Source organism: Lissotriton helveticus, chromosome 7 (assembly GCF_964261635.1).
Source record: "Lissotriton helveticus chromosome 7, aLisHel1.1, whole genome shotgun sequence".
In the NCBI taxonomy this organism is placed as follows: domain Eukaryota; kingdom Metazoa; phylum Chordata; class Amphibia; order Caudata; family Salamandridae; genus Lissotriton; species Lissotriton helveticus.
Window position 1 is genome coordinate 538,223,924 of NC_136068.1, and position 17,909 is coordinate 538,241,832.

Here is a 17,909-nt window from a genome sequence, read left to right on the forward strand (position 1 = left end):
CACTCACGAGCCCTCCGGCCAGGAGGCACCAAAATCAAGGTCCCGGCCTCTCTGGTTAGGACTAGGCCTCAAATCACCGCCGTCCAGGTATCCGCATCAAGTGGCCCAGGAGCGTCGCTTATGGTACCGGACAGCTCCCAGCCCCGTCCGCTGCCCTTGTCCCACCAGCGGTCTGCAGTTCAGGGCCAAGGCCGGCCACAGGCGCCTCCACCAAAACTCAAGGCCCCGGCTGCGCCGAGGCGACGTAGGCCACTGCTCTGCTCGGGCGTCTTCCGTGCTCCAATCTCCACCGCAGCCACCGGCGAGACAACTGGGGGCCAGTCCGCTGCTCCACCACCTCCAAGAGGCTCCGGGCCCAGACCAATGTTCAGCGCGATCAGCCCACTCACAAGCCCTCCCGGTCAGGGGACGCCAAAATCCAGGTCCCGGCCTCGCTGTTCGGGACTAGGCCTCAAATCGCCGCCGGCTGGTCAGCCGCATCAAACGGCCCAGGAGCGCCGCTTACGGTACCGGACAGCTCCCAGCACCTTCCGCTACACTTATCTCACCAGCGGTCTGTAGTATGGGGCCAGGGCCGGCACACTTACAAGCTCTCCGGCCGGAGGCGCCAAAATCGAGGTCCCGGCTTCGCTGGTCAGGACCAGGCCGTAGAGCACTACCGGCGGTTCCGCTGTGCCAAACGGCCGAGATGCGCCGTTTTCAATGTCGGAGAACTCTCTGCCCCTTCCGCTACACCTGTCCCACATGTGGTCCGCGATTCGGGTCCAGGGGCCAGGATAATCAGCCGGATATGTGTCGGGCCGGCGGGAGCTCTAGCAAGCAGCAAGCGCCATCGTCGCCCGCTAAGCCACGCCCCTCAAAACGTATTTTAACACCGCAACAACGTGAAGTATTATCCAGGGGACTATCATTCTGTCCAACATCTAAATTTAACTTTACCAATGCCCGCATCGATTTGTTTCGTTTTACGCGCAAACGTAAATTAAAAAAATGGTTTAAAAAAAGACCAAATTGTCAATAAACCCAGTACTCTAAATGTGAATGATGCAGAACTTTTACAAGCTGTTCAATTGTTAGCAGGATGTGACAATGTCAGTGACAATCCGCTACTTAACATGGTAGACACTGAGAGCTCAATCGAAATGAGCAGCAATAGTGGTTTTAAACCCAAATCGGTCTTTGTACCGCAAATTATAAACAGCTACATTGACAGCTTTGAACAGGGCATGATTGATGAAATGAAAAAGATGGACAGAATGAAACCCAAATTGAACTGGAATTTAAACAAACAACAGTTTCTTGCATTGAAGGAGATGGAGAGTTGGGTTGATGTGGTCATCAAAAACAGTGACAAGGGAGGAAATGTGGTAGTCTGGCCGCTTGATATGTATTTAAAGGAAGGTTTAAGACAATTGGCAGATGAGAGTAATTATATAAAAACCACTAGGGAGGAATATAATGAAATGAAACAAACATACTGGAACAGACTGAGTGATTGGAAAGCAAGGGGGATAATAGAGGATGAAGAATACAATTACCTGCTTGTGAAATACCCAAAAATACCTGCACTATATTTATTGCCGAAATTGCATAAAGACCTCCTGGCAGGCCAATTGTTTCATCTGTGGGGAGTCTCTATGAGAACACCTCCAGATACATAGACTACTTCCTGCAACCCTTTGTCAATAGTCTACCCTCATATGTAAGGGATTCATCAGATTTCTTGAGAATCATAAAAGACGTCACATGGAGCTCGGAATATTGGTTGGTGAGCTTTGATGTCACCAGCCTATATACCATTATTCCCCAAGATTTAGGCGTGGAGGCCTGTAAATATTATCTGAAGGAGAGATCTATCTCTCATTTATCACATACGAATATGCTCCTTGACATGATGTGGGAATGCCTGACCAACAACTACTTCATCTTCGACAAACAAATGTATAAACAAACCAGGGGGGCGCGATGGGTACTTGCTTTGCCCCCAGCCTGGCATGTCTTTATCTAGGCTGGTGGGAGGAGCTAGTGGTGAATAAAATCTCCCACTTCAGTACCCACGTCGTCCTCTGGAGGAGATATATAGACGATATCTTCTGTATTTGGAAGGGCACACTTGACCAAGTAAAAGAATTTGAATCCATCCTGAACCAGAACTCCCTCAATCTACACTTTACCAGTGTTGTAAACAGAAAACAGTTGGAGTTTTTGGATATAAGACTGGAGGTTAAGCAGGGAACTTTAAATAGCTCCCTATTTCAAAAATCCACCGCAGGGAATAGTCGCCTTCATGCGGGGAGTTGCCACCCTCCCAGCCTGATACGCAGCATACCATTAGGCGAACTAATCAGAGCTAAACGGAACTGCCGTTCTGTTGAGAGCTTCTCAAAAGAGAGAAAGACAATGGTGGATCGTTTTTCTGAAAGGGGCTACAGTCAAAAGGTTATCCAGCAGGCTGTAGAAAGAGTTGATACAATGGACAGAAATTATCTCTTGATCCCTAAACAACATGAAAGAGATGACAGAATACGATTCATTACTAATTATGATTGCCTGTCATGGAGGCTACGACAAGGTTTGGGCAAGTACTGGGACACATTAAGGCTAGATGAAGATTTGAAAGAATTCATTCATGACACTCCATCATTAACCTTTAGGAAAGCTAAATCCTTAAAAGATGTACTGAGTACCACATTGATAAAAGAAAGCCAAAATTCAAACACTATACAAGGATTCTTTCCTTGTCACAGGTGCAAAGCTTGTAGATACAGTAACAATTGCAAAACACTACTGTTGTCCAGGGATCGTTGTGCACACAAGATAACTAAGCATCTCAGCTGTAACACTGAATATGTTATTTATGCACTACAATGCCCGTGTGATAAATTTTATATAGGCTGCACCACAAAGCAAGCCAAATTGAGAATTTTGGAACACGAAAGGGCAATTAGGAATGTAAATCAGCAATACCCTGTAGCTAGGCACTTCGCGGAAGAACATAATAAGAACCCCAATCTGATGAAATTTTACGTACTGGACAGTGTTTAAAACAGGGAGCGAGGAGGGAACAGGTGGTTGGAGCTAAGGAAGTTGGAATCTAAATACATTATAATGTATAACATAATGCAGCCCGTGGGACATAATCTGGGGGAAGAATTAGCAATTCACCTCCAGGATTTAAATAAGTCATGTATGGTGTGTTTAGTAGCTGCTGTTTGCTATGTAACTGAATTCTATAATTGCTTTTTTTTTAAAAATGTTTTTAATTGAAAACACGGATCTGACATAGATTAATTTGCTAAAATAGCAATGTCCTCCTCTTTTTACAGGAATTGGATGTAAACTTTGATCTAGCCCACTGGGGCGAAACTTTGGAAGTTACCCATATGGCCAATTTGAATCATGTGACTTGTGCCCACTTGGGCGGCATTCTGTAATCAAGGACACTATGTGAATGTTGTGAGTGTGCTTTAACACTCACGAGCTGGTAGCCCACTGGGGCCATATGAACATTGTTGCCTTTGAACATTAGCCCACATGGGCGGAATTTTGATACTGGTTACATTGTAATAGTGATGTGCCTTGAGTTCACTCGCTTTACTTTGCAAATTTTTCCTTTGGGTATTATAATTTGCACATTATCCTTCCTGTATAATAGCAGGATGTAAATGCTAATTGAAGTTTCGAATGAATTTAAAATCGTAAGGACATTGTAAGAATGCAACAACTTCTTTATGTCTAATGATCACGTGTGAATGTGGAAACACGGTAATGTTACTTTAAAAGAATGAAGGTACACGTAAGCTCCACCCGGGAGCAAGAGATCGGCTGATCTCGAAACGCGTTGGGTTTTTCCTTGCCTAATAAACCTGAAGCACCGTTTACTATATTGGGGCCCCGACTCTGGTTATTTCACGGACAAGAAAGTAAACCTGGAGTGTTGTTGATATATATATATATATATATATATATATATATATATATATATATATATAATTCACTGAAAAAACCATAGGTTTCAGGAGTTATATAGTTAGGAATTAGCTTTTACAAAACCTTTGAAATTCACTCAAAAAACTATAAGTTTTAGTGGTGTTATATGTCATTTGAGATGTCATCAGTGATGTCACTGACCATGTCATGAATGATCTAATATGTGACATCATCAGCAGTGGATTGCGGGTGCGCGATATATACTTAGTACAACTAACTATATAGGAGCAATTTCAATGGTTTTGTATGAGTAAAATGTCCAGCTAACTATAACACCACTAAAACATATAGTATTTTGAGTGAATTTCAAAGGTTTTGTAAAAGCTAATTCCTAACTATATAACTCCTGAAACCAATGGTTTTTTCAGTGAATTTCAAAGGTTTTTTTAAATGCTAATTCCTAACTATATAAGGCCTGAAACCTATGTTTTTTTCAGTGAATTTCAAAGGTTTTTTCAAATGCTAATTCCTAACTATATAAGGCCTGAAACCTATGGTTTTTCAGTGAATTTCAAAGGTTTTTTAAATGCTAATTCCTAACTATATAAGGCCTGAAACCTATGGTTTTTTCAGTGAATTTCAAAGGTTTTTTAAATGCTAATTCTATTAGCGGATAACGTTTAAATATATTAATATCCTAGTGGGACCACCTGAGCAGCCCTAGGGGGTCAGGGTGTTTCTACCCTGCCCCCTTTTTGTGTTCTACACGTTTGTTTTTCTGCTTTCTTGTGCCTAATTCCTAACTATATAAGGCCTGAAACCTATGTTTTTTTCAGTGACTTTGCAAGGTTTTTTAAATGCTAATTCCTAACTATATAAGGCCTGAAACCTATGTTTTTTTCATTGAATTTGCAAGGTTTTTTAAATGCTAATTCCTAACTATATTAGGCCTGAAACCTATGGTTTTTTCAGTTAATTTGCAAGGTTTTTTTAAATGCTAATTCCTAACTATATAAGGCCTGAAACCTATGGTTTTTTCAGTGAATTTCAAAGGTTTTTTAAATGCTAATTCCTATCTATATAAGGCCTGAAACCTATGTTTTTTTCAGTGAATTTCAAAGTATTTTTTAATGCTAATTCCTAACTATATAAGACCTGAAAGCCCACCAGGAATCTCCAGTATGCACCAGGGGACTGCATTGCAGAGAGGTGTAATTAAGCCACGGCCCTTTTTACACCTCTCTGCAACGCAGCCCCCGTGCATGTTTGAAGAGGGGGAAGTCATTCCCCCTGCATACTGGGGGCCCCTGGGGGTCAACTAGCCCACCTGGAACCTCCAGTATGCGCCAGGGGGCTGCATTGCAGAGGTGTAATGAGGCTATGCCCCTTGTTACACCTCCCTGCTACGCAGCCGCCTGGCGCGTTTGCAGAGGGGGAACTAATTCCCCTTGCATAATGGGGGTCCCTGGGGGCCAACTAGCCCACCAGGAGCCTCCAGTATGCGCCAGATGGCTGCATTGCATAGAGGTGTAATGAGGCCACACCCTTTTTTACACCTCTCTGCAACTCAGCCCCCGTGCATGTTTGAAGAGGGGGAACTAATTCCCCTTGCATACTGGGTGTCCCTGGCAGCCATCTTGTGCCTTGTTAGAACCAAGGCACAAGAAAGCAGTGAAACAAAGGTGTGAAACTCGCAAAGGGGCCAGAGTAGAAACACCCTGACCCCCTAGGCCTGCTCAGGGGGTCCCACAAGGACCCACAAGGCAAAAAAAATAATTATTTTTTTTGAAAAAGTCACGGGGTAAAAACAAAAAAAATATATAAAACAACAAGAATAAAAAAACAGTTCTTTTCAGAACTACCTCCAATTTATATAAAAATGCTACATTTTTAAAAAACTCTGGCTTTCTTTTTTTCTCCATGGTACGCGTACCGGTACGTGTACCGATACGTGTACCGGGGCGTGCACCCCCTCAAAAAAATTAAAAAAAATAATGAGCGTGTGTGTGTGTGGTGTGTGTGTGTTGGGGGGGTGGGTGTGGGGTGTGTGTGTGGGGGTATGTGTGTGGGGTGTGTGTGTGTAGGATGTGTGGGTGTGTGTGTGGTGTGTGTGTGGGGGGGGTGTGGGGGGGTGTTTTGGGGGGGTTTATGTGTGGGGTGTGTGTGTGTAGGATGTGTGGGTGTGTGTGTGGGGTGTGTGTGTGGGTGTGTGTGTGGGGGTGTGTGTGGGTGTGAGAGGAGTGTGTGTGTGTGTGTGTGTGTGTGAGGTGTGTGTGGTGTGTGTGTGTGTTTAGATACTTGTATTGCTGTGACAATGGATTTAAATATGATACTCTGTATTTTACAAAGAGTGATGAAAAATTGTAAAAGTGTATGAAAAGGTGTATGTGATTGTCACGTGGATGATGTCATCAGTGATGTCATCAGTGATGTCATTTGAGATGTCATCAGTGATGTCACTGACCATGTCATGAATGATCTAATATGTGACATCATCAGCAGTGGATTGCGGGTGCGCGATATATACTTAGTACAACTAACTATATAGGAGCAATTTCAATGGTTTTGTATGAGTAAAATGTTCAGCTAACTATAACACCACTAAAACTTATCGTTTTTTGAGTCAATTTCAAAGGTTTTGTAAAATCTAATTCCTAGCTATATAACTCCTGAAACCTATGTTTTTTTCAGTGAATTTCAAAGGTTTTTTTAAATGCTAATTCCTAACTATATAAGGCCTGAAACCTATGGTTTTTTTCAGTGAATTTCAAAGGTTTTTTTTAATGCTAATTCCTAACTATATAAGGCCTGAAACCTATGGTTTTTTCAGTGAATTTCAAAGGTTTTTTAAATGCTAATTCCTAACTATATAAGGCCTGAAACCTTTGTTTTTTTCAGTGAATTTCAAAGGTTTTTTAAATGCTAATTCTATTAGCGGATAACGTTTAAATATATTAATATCCTAGTGGGACAACCTGAGCAGCCCTAGGGGGTCAGGGTGTTTCTACCCTGCCCCCTTTTTGTGTTCTACACGTTTGTTTTTCTGCTTTCTTGTGCCTAATTCCTAACTATATAAGGCCTGAAACCTATGTTTTTTTCAGTGAATTTGCAAGGTTTTTTAAATGCTAATTCCTAACTATATAAGGCCTGAAACCTATGTTTTTTTCATTGAATTTGCAAGGTTTTTTAAATGCTAATTCCTAACTATATAAGGCCTGAAACCTCAATCAATCAATCAATGAAAGCATTTGTATAGCGCACTACTCACCCGGAGGGTCTCAAGGCGCTAGGGGGGGTCTGCTACTGCTCGAACAGCCAGGTCTTGAGCTGCTTCCTGAAGGCGAGGTGGTCCTGGGTCCGGCGGAGGTGGGTCGGGAGGGAGTTCCAAGTCTTGGCGGCGAGGTAGGAGAAGGATCTTCCCCCTGTGGTGGCTCTTCGGATGCGGGGGACGGTGGCGAGGGCGTGGCCGGTCGATCGAAGCTGGCGTTTGGGAGCGTAGAAGTTGAGGCGGCTGTTGAGGTATCCTGGGCCTTGGTTGTGCAGGGCTTTGTGTGCGTGGGTGAGGAGACGGAAGGTGATTCTCTTGTTGACCGGGAGCCAGTGCAGGTCTCTCAGGTGTCCGGAGATGTGGTTGCGACGGGGGATGTCCAGGATGAGTCGTGCCGAGGCGTTCTGGATCCGCTGGAGTTTGGCGGTGGTTCCGGCGTAGAGGGCGTTGCCGTAGTCCAGTCGGCTGGTGACGAGGGCCTGGGTGACCGTCTTCCACCGGAAGATCTTGCGTAGCATGCGTAGGATGTTGAAGCACGACGAGGAGATGGCGTTGACTTGTCTGGTCATGGAGAGGGAGGAGTCCAGTATGAAGCCCAGGTTGCGTGCGTGGTCTGTTGGTTTGGGTGCGCTGCCTAGGGCGGGGGGCCACCAGGAGTCGTCCCAGGCGGAGGGTGAGGAGCCCAGAATGAGGACTTCCGTCTTGTCCGAGTTCAGTTTCAGGCGGTTGTTCTTCATCCATTTGGCTACCTCTTTCATCCCTTCGTGTAGGTTGGCTCTGGCAGTGGCGGGGTCGTTGGTGAAGGAGAGGATCAGCTGGGTGTCGTCGGCAAGGGAGATGATGTTGAGGTTGTGCTGGCGTGCGATGGCTGCGAGGGGACTCATGTAGACGTTGAAGAGGGTTGGGCTGAGCGAGGAGCCTTGAGGAACGCCGCAGATGACTTCGGTGGCTTCTGATCTGAACGGGGGGAGGCGGACTCTCTGTGTCCTTCCGGCGAGGAAGGAGGTGATCCACTCCAGTGCCTTCTCCTGGATTCCGACGTTGCTGAGGCGCTGTACTAGGGTACCGTGGCAGACAGTGTCGAAGGCCGCGGAGAGGTCTAGGAGGATGAGGGCCGCTGTTTCTCCGTTGTCGAGCAGGGCTCGGATGTCATCGGTTGCTGCGATCAGGGCGGTCTCGGTGCTGTGGTTGGCCTGGAAGCCGGATTGCGAGAGGTCGAGGGATCCGTTCGTCTTGAGGAAGGCGGCCAGCTGCTTGTTGACGGTCTTCTCGATGACTTTTGCGGGAAACGGGAGCAGTGAGATGGGTCGGTAGTTCTTGAGGTCGGTGGGGTCGGCTGATGGCTTCTTTAGTAGGGCGCTGAGTTTGGCGTGCTTCCAGCTCTCCGGGAAGGTAGCGGTGTTGAAGGAGGTGTTGATGGTGTCCCGCAGGTGGGGTGCGATGACAGCATCGGCCTTGTTGAAGACGTGGTGAGGGCAGGGGTCGGTCGGAGATCCGGAGTGGATGGAGTTCATCGTGCGGATGGTGTCTTCGGTGCTGATCGGGGTCCAGGCGCGGAGGGTGGTGGTGGGGGGCGGTGGTTCGGTCATGGCGTGCGTCGGTTGAGTGCTGAAGCCGTTGTGTATGTCCGCGATCTTGTTGTGGAAGTAGGAGGCGAGGGAGTTGCAGAGGTCTTGCGAAGGGATGATGTTGTTGTTTCCGGCGTTGGGGTTGGAGAGCTTTTTGACGATGTTGAAGAGTTCCTTGCTGTTGTGTGCGTTGTTGTCCAGTCGTTCCTTGAATGCAGTTTTCTTGGTGGTGTGGATCAGTTGGTGGTGTTTTCGGGTGGCGAGCTTGAGGGCAGTCATGTTGTCCGGTGTTGGGTCTCTGCGCCAGGCTTTCTCAAGGGCTCTGCAGTCCTTCTTGGAGCTCTTGAGTTCGTCGGTGAACCATGGGGCTTTCTTGCTGCCGGATCTGCTAGGCGGGGTCCTCAGAGGGGCGAGGTAGTCTGCGCAGTCGCTGATCCACTTCGTGAGGTTGGTGGCCGCTTGGCTGGGGTTCGTTGCGCTGGTGGGTGGGTTCTTGCTCAGGGAAGTCGCGAGCTGGTCGGCTGTGATCTTGTTCCAGTTTCTGCGTGCAACCTGTTGCTGTTGGTGGTGAATCGTGGTCCTTTTGAAGCTGAAGTGGACGCAGCTGTGGTCCGTCCAGTGGAGTCCGGTGGCGTGGCTGAAGGCAATGTCCTTGCTGGATGAGAAGACGGGGTCGAGTGTGTGTCCGGCGTAGTGGGTGGGGGTGGTCACCAGTTGCTTGAGTCCGAGGTTAGCGAGGTTGTCCAGAAGGGTGGTGGTGTTGCGGTCGTTGTTGTTCTCCAGGTGGAAGTTGAGGTCCCCGAGGAGGATGTAGTCAGCGGAGGGGAGGGCATGCGGGCTGACGAAGTCGGCGATGTCCTCGCTGAATTGTGCGCGTGGTCCCGGGGGTCTGTAGACGAGGGTGCCTCTGAGGGTGGTCTTGGGGTTGATGTGGATCTGAAAGTGCAGGTGCTCCGCGGGTGCGAGGGTGTCGTCGGTGTTGGTCGTGATGCGGATGGAGTTCCTGTGGATGATGGCGATGCCTCCTCCTGTCTGGTTGACGCGGTCCCTCCGGATGATCTTGAAGCCGTCCGGGATGGCGATGGCGATGTCGGGTGCTGAGGAGGCGTTCATCCAGGTTTCCGTGAGGAAGGCGACGTCCGGGGCTGTGGTGTCGAGCAGGTTCCAGAGCTCGACGGCGTGTCTGTGGATGGAGCGGGTGTTGAGCAGGATGCACTTCAGGTGGCTGCTGCTGTTGCTCGTCGAGGTCTTGGGCACTGCTGGAGTGGTGCAGGTCCGGGTGCAGGTGAACTTGCAGGAGTTGCAGCAGAAGGGTCCGTGGGTGCGTCTCGGGGTGGCTCGGTAGCAGCCCGGGAGTCGGCCGGTGTTGAGTGCGTTGAGTTCGGTGGCGGCGTAGGTCCGGCGGGTGGGCTGGTGACTGCGGGAGACATGGGTCAGGGCGCTGGGCACGGGCCAGGCGCGGACGGGCGCAGACGGGCTTACCTTTGGCGCACCTTCTGCGCTCATTCGGTGCTCCCGCTGCGCGCGTCCGCTGCGCGCGTCCGCTGCGTGGTTGCTCTGGGGGCGTCATAAGTAAGGAGCAGGTAGGGCGGGTCAGCTGGGTGGCGGGAGCGTGGCGGCCAATGGGCAGTAGAGGGGCGGAGTCGGCGTAGGTCAGTGGCGGGAAGGGGGACTGAGGACGGCTCGGCGGCGGCTGGGGCGTCCGACGGCCGGGAGCGGTCTCAAAGGAAGGGGGAGGGCAGTAGAAGGGGGGGGAAACGGGAGGCAGCAGAAAAAGACAAGCAGCGGGTCAAGGGCAACCCAAGAAGGGAAGAGACAAAGGCGGCAGCAGGAGCGGTGGCGAGGGCAACCACGAGGCAGCAGAGTGGGCAGGTAGCAGGAGGTAGCAGCGAGGCAGCAGGACAGCTTGTCAGGGCAGCTCAGGTGGTCAGCGGGCAGGAGCAGCGTAGTGGGGGCGGCCTCGCCTGGAACCTATGGTTTTTTCAGTTAATTTCAAAGTTTTTTTTAATGCTAATTCCTAACTATATAAGACCTGAAAGCCCACCAGGAATCTCCAGTATGCACCAGGGGACTGCATTTCAGAGAGGTGTAATTAAGCCACGGCCCTTTTTACACCTCTCTGCAATGCAGCCCCCGTGCATGTTTGAAGAGGGGGAACTCATTCCCCCTGCATACTGGGGGCCCCTGGGGGCCAACTAGCCCACCTGGAACCTCCAGTATGGGCCAGGGGGCTGCATTGCAGAGGTGTAATGAGGCTATGCCCCTTGTTACACCTCTCTGCAACGCAGCCGCCTGGCGCGTTTGCAGAGGGGGAACTAATTCCCCTTGCATAATGGGGGTCCCTGGGGGCCAACTAGCCCACCAGGAGCCTCCAGTATGCGCCAGATGGCTGCATTGCATAGAGGTGTAATGAGGCCACACCCTTTTTTACACCTCTCTGCAACTCAGCCCCTGTGCATGTTTGAAGAGGGGCTAACTAATTCCCCTTGCATACTGGGTGTCCCTGGCAGCCATCTTGTGCCTTGTTAGAACCAAGGCACAATAAAGCAGTGAAACAAAGGTGTGAAACTCGCAAAGGGGCCAGAGTAGAAACACACTGACCCCCTAGGCCTGCTCAGGGGGTCCCACAAGGACCCCCAAGGCAAAAAAAAAATATATTTTTTTTTTTAAAGTCGCGGGGTAAAAAAAAATAAAAAAATATAAAACAACAATAAGAATAAAAAACAGTTCTTTTCAGAACTACCTCCAATTTATATAAAAATGCTACATTTAAAAAAAAAACTCTGTCTTTCTTTTTTTCTCCAGGGTACGCGTACCAGTACGTGTACCGATACGTGTACCGGGGCGCGCACCCCCTCAAAAAAATAAAAAAATAATGAGTGTGTTTGTGTGTGGTGTATGTGCGTTGGGGGGGTGGGTGTGGGGTGTGTGTGTGGGGGGGTATGTGTGTGGGGCGTGTGTGTGTAGGATGTGTGGGTGTGTGTGTGGGGTGTGTGTGTGGGTGTGTGTGTGTGGGGGGGTGTGTGTGGGGGGGTGTGTGTGGGTGTGTGTGGGGGTGAGGAATGTGTGTGTGGGTGTGTGGGTGTGAGGTGTGTGTGTGGGGTGTGTGTCAGAGGTGTGTGTGTGGGGGGTGGTGAGGAGTGTGTGGGGGATGTGTGGGCTGTGTCTGTGAGGTGTGTGTGTGTGGGGGGGAGTGAGGTGTGTGTGGGGGTGTGTGGGTGTAGGTGGGGGTGTGGGGGTGTATGGTGTGTGTGTGTGGGTGTGTGGGGTGTTTGGGTGTGGGGGGATGTGGGGTGTGTGGGTGTAGGTGGGAGTAAGGGGGTGTAAGGTGTGTGTGTGGGTGTGGGTGTGTGGGGTGTTTGGGTGTGGATGGAGGTGTGGGTGTATGAGGTATGTGTGGGGGGTGTATGTGGGGGGGGGGTGTTTTGGGGTATGTGTGTGGGGCACCCCCACAAAAAATAAAAAATAAATATTAAGTGTGTGTGTGTGTGGTGTGTGTGTGGGGGGGATGAGGGGGGGGGTGTGGGGGGTATGTGTGTGGGGGGTGTGTGTGTAGGATGTGTGGGTGTGTGTGTGGGGTGTGTGTGTGGGTGTGGGTGTAGGGGTGTGTGTGGGGTGTGTGTGTGGGTGTGGGTATAGGGGTGTGTGTGGGTGTGTGTGTGTGTGAGGAGTGTGTGTGTGGGTGTGTGTGTGGTGTGTGTCAGAGGTGTGTGTGTGGGGGGGAGGGGTGAGGTGTGTGTGGGGGATGTGTGGGGTGTGTGGGTGTAGGTGGGGGTGTGTAAGGTGAGTGTGTGTGTGTGGGTGTGTGGGGTGTTTGGGTGTGGGTGGAGGTGTGGGTGTGTGAGGTATGTGTGGGGTGTGTGTGTGGGAGGGGTGGGTGTGGGGTGTGTGTATATGGGGGTATGTGTGTGGGGTGTGTGCGTGTATGAGTAAAATGTTCAGCTAACTATAACTGGTGTCAAACCTATGGTTTTCTCAGTGAATTTAATAGGTTTTTTAAATGCTAATTCCTAAATATAACTGGTGTGAAACCTATGGTTTTTTCAGTAAATTTCAAAGGTTTTTTAAATGCTAATTCCTAACTATATAAGGCCTGAAACCTTTGTTTTTTTCAGTGAACTCGCAAGGTTTTTTAAATGCTAATTCTATTAGCGGATAACATTTATCTATGTTAATATCCGTATGGGACCACCTGAACAGCCCTAGGGGGGTCAGAGTGTTTCTACAAGGCCCCCAAATCTTTTTTTTTCTTGTAAAAAAATGAGGTACGCGCACCTTGCGCGTACCGGTACGCGTACCGGTACGCGTACCGTATGCGTACCCCGCGATTTTCCTATTTTTTTATTTTTTGGGGCATTGGGGGTCCTTGTGGGACCCCCTGAGCAGGCCTAGGGGGTCAGGATGCTTCTACCCTGCCCCCTTTTTGAGTTCTACACGTTTGTTTTTCTGCTTTCCTGTGCCTCAGTCTACCGAGGCACAAGATGGCTGCCAACAGTTTCTGTTTTGGAGTGTTGACAGACATTGGCAGCCAATCAGAATGCAGCTCGCGCACTAGAGGTACGCATACCGTACGCGCACGTACGCGTACCGTAAGCGTACCGGTAAGCTCACGGGTAAGCTGCCATAGATATATATATGTTTTTTTAACCTAAATTACTCAAAATCCACTGAAGCACATATCTTGAGACATAGCAAAGGCACATCGGGCTACCAGTCCCTACAATATTGCCAAGTTTGGTGAAAATCCATTCAGCCGTTCGAGCTAAAAGTGCGACCGACCGCCCTATGAAAATTAACATGGGGAAAACACGTTTTGGGACCCCCCTTTTATCTCGGCCCCCGTTTGACGAATCCCCCCAAACTTTCAGGGAAGGACCGGAGCGCCGCAAGGCAAAGTTGAGGAAAATTTCAGGCAGATTCCTCAACCGGCGCCAAAGTTATTCCCAATAGAATGTTGCGATTTCCCTATGGAAATCAATCCTAACTATATATGCCTACTGGCGACCGCCAGTAGGTAATTACCTACTGGCGGTCGCCAGTAGGTATATATAGTTAGGATTTTTTCTCTATGGGTTTTTTGAAAATTCTATGTCTAATAACTTTGGCGTTTGTGGACGGAATCGGCTGAAATTTTCAGGAAAATGGCACATTTTGTTTCTGAGCAGCCCTTGAAAATTTGGGGGGGGTTCGTCCAGTGGGGGCCGAGAAAAAAGGGGGGTCCCAAAACGTGTTTTTAACATTGAGTTTTCCATAGGGCGGTTGGCCTCACTTTTAGCCCGAACGGCTGAATGGATTTGCACGAAACTTGGCAAAATTGTAGGGACTGGTAGCCCGATGTGCCTTTTGTAGGTCTCAATATATGTGCTCCAGTGGATTTTGAGAAATTAACGTTTAAAAAAAGATATATATCTGTAACAGCGGACCGGTTAGCGCTCTGGTTCGCGGACTTTTCGCGCAACGGAGCTTTGTGAAGCGAAGCTGATTGGTTCTCCGGCGTCTGTCAACATTCCAAACAGTCCGTAGCGGCCGCCATCTTGTCTCTCGGTAGGATCGAGAGACAAGAGGAGGTCAAAACAAAGGGGGAAATAACTATAAGGGGGCATAGTAGATCCTCGCTGACCCCCTAGGTTTGATGTGGAGGTTTTAAAAGGGCCCCGCGGGGCAAAAAATAATAATAATAATAATAATCGAACGGCTGAATGGATTTGCACGAAACTTGGCAAAATTGTAGGGACTGGTAGCCCGATGTGCCTTTGCTAGGTCTCAATATATGTGCTTCAGTGGATTTTGAGAAATTAACGTTCAAAAAAAGATATATATCTGTAACAGCGCACCGCTTCGCGTACTTTTCGCGTTACGGAGCTTTGCGAAGCGAAGCTGATTGGCTCTCCGGTGTCTGTAAACATTCCAAACAGTACGTAGCGGCCGCCATCTTGTCTCTCGGTAGGATCGAGAGACAAGAGGAGGCCAAAGCGAAGGGGCAAATGACCATAAGGGGGCATAGTAGATCCTCGCTGACCCCCTAGGTTTGATGTGGAGGTTTTAAAAGGGCCCCGCGGGGCAAAAAAAAAAAATAATAATAATAATCGAACGGCTGATGACCATAAGGGGGCATAGTAGATCCTCGCTGACCCCCTAGGTTTGATGTGGAGGTTTTAAAAGGGCCCCGCGGGGCAAAAAAAAAAAATAATAATAATAATCGAACGGCTGAATGGATTTGCACGAAACTTGGTAAAATATTAGGGACTGGTAGCCCGATGTGCCTTTGCTATGTCTCAATATATGTGCTTCAGTGCATTTTGAGAAATTAACGTTCAAAAACAAGATATATATCTGTAACAGCGCTCCGCTTCGCGGAGATAAAATTATATGTGTATTACCTAGCTGTTGCTAACACCAGTTAGCGACGGCTAGTAGGAGATAGCGACCATCTTGGGTCCCACTTTGCATGTGAGTGATATTTATCACTAATGACATGCAGAGTGGGCATGCCAAGATGTTAGCGACTGGAAACAGTCGCTAACATCGCTATCTCCTATTATCAACTTTTGGAAATATTCGAGATAAGCGCGAATATCTCCAAAAAGTAACAGCTGCCCTGAGCAGTTCTTAGCCATGTTATCCAATGGGAGGTGGATAACATGGCTAAGAGCATTAGCTCGGTAATGCATGAATATCGCGGAGTTTTCAGCGATATTAATGCATTGCGCTCGTTTTTTATCGTATTTGCGATAAACCTTGATAATAGCAAGGTTTATCTGCGATAATTTCTGACGGTAAAAAAATCTTTGCAATGCATCGTTAGGGATAAATATCGCTTAACTTTGGTAATATGCCCCAACGTCTGTTAACGTTCGATTCGAAGGAAATCAGGAATTGTTGAAAAACATTGTGTGCGCCATCTTGTCTTTTTTCAAATGCCACACTTTTGTCGTGCACGGCAGCCATTTTAGATGCCTTGACCAGATCCACTCTGTGCACGCTGTCGATCCTTAGCATGGCTCCCCACCCTCGCAAGCATCTCCCCCAGGCAGTGGTCACCCCCGCTCTCTGTTTTATGCATGGGTAATAAACCTCCCCCCATCTGCGCTGTTCTTCCCTGAGAATCACACCCTGTGCCCGCCCGACACCTCCCTTTCGCCCTATTCACTACCGCACCCTCTGACACTCCTTTTCCTCTGTGTCCGATTGTCCAGGCCGGTCCTAGGCTATCAGCTAGCCCTGCAGATGTAGTTTATGGCCACAGCTGTAAAGAATCACCCGTCTTCAAAGGAGTTATAGTAGATCAAGGCCCACACTCGATGAGATCCGTCACAGCAGAAGCGTTGCTATTATCTGAAAACCATCCTGTATTGTGATTGGGGAGGGGACCGAGCGTGAAGCGGAAGATTCCAGGGATGACTCTTTGTACATCAAAGTTTTTACAATTATGTGTCACATTAAAAATATATAGCACTCCGACAAAGTAGTAAGATTATAAAACTTTAATAATTTATAAATATATACAAGAAAACAAAAATAGTAATAACATATAAACATTTTTAGAGAAAAACAACGAAGTAGCGGTCGGCTGTGCGAATAGTCCCAACGCAGCACAACGTCCAGATTTCCGGCGTGGGGCGTCGCGGGGGGTGGGTCATCAGTAGCAAACTGTTGTGCGAATAGTTCCAAGGCAGCAGAACGCGCCGAAATCTAGATGACACAAAAGTGATGTCTAGTAAGTTGCCACCCAGCAAATAACGGCGTGGGGCGTCGCGGGGGGTGGGTCATCAGTAGCAAACTGTTGTGCGAATAGTTCCAAGGCAGCAGAACGATGGCACCAAGGTGATGTCCAGTAAGTTGCCGCACTGGTTTTGGTATCCTACAATGCTGCTCCGAATAACGGCGTGGAGCGCCCCGGGGGAGGCGGCGTGAACGGGCCTCTCCAGGTGGAGTCTCGTCTGTTGTAGTGGGGCGCCCCTTTACCGTTTCAGTTGCCATTCCGTCCGCTTTTGGTCCACTGTGTCAAAATCCGCCATTCAGCTGAGTTGCGCCCACTCTTGCGGTGCAGCGATAGGCGGCTGTCACAGGACTCTCAAAATGGCGGCAGGCTGTTTCCTTTTTGGGCCTGGTCCACTGAAATGGCCCTGGGACACCTTGGAAATCGGACGCTTGTCTGCTAGGTCTTGGACCCCATTCTCGAAAGCGTCCCCTCCGCCTTGAGAATTCATCAAAAGTTTTGGGGGCCCCGACTCCTGCAGGCTTCTGGTGGGGAGCGGCTGCCATGATTGCTCGCGGAATGACCACGACGGAGCTACGAGATGGTGGTGCTCTCATGGTGACGCCAGCTTCAGTCTGAAACATCCAGAAACAAGGTGGGGCTTTCATCGTTTGGGGGAAAAAAAAAAATTTTCATCCAATGAAAAGTGTTGTTTTTAGGTCATATGATCAAGCCTTCCATCATTAGGAAACCAAAAGTAAAATGAACCAATGAAAAGTTTTATAAACAAGTCACATGACCTGTTATGCGGCATAGGGTATAAAATGCGGAGAAAATACGTTGGCACGTGAGGCGGCGTCAGTAGCGGACCGATGTGCTAATAGGCCGAAGGCAATACAACGCGCCAAGATCCGGATGGCATCGAGGTGGTGTCATAGTTGAGAGTTCTGAGCAGCGGTTGTAACACTGTCTGAAGCTTATTTGCAGCTGCTGCAGCTTCACTACGCGCCAAGATCCGGATGGCACCGAGGTGGTGTGTAGGAAGTTGCCGCACTGGTGTGGCCATCCTACAATGCTGAAAGTCGGCGTGGGGCGCCCCGTTGGCCTGTGAGTTTGCGTCAGTAGCGGACCGATGTGCGAATAGGCCGAAGGCAGCACAACGCGCCAAGATCCGGATGGCACCGAGGTGGTGTCTAGTAAGTTGTCGCACTTCTGTGGCCATCCTACAATGTTGAAAGTCGGCGTGGGGCGCCCCGTTGGCCTGTGAGATGGTGTCAGTAGCGGACTGATGTGTGAATGGGGCCAAAGGCAGCGCAACAATATTTTCTACTATATTTCCGGTGTAGAAGAGACCACAAGGCGCTGAGATGCCAAGATCCGGATGGCACCGAGGTGGTGTGTAGCAAGTTGCCGCACTGGTGTGGCCATCCTACAATGCTGAAAG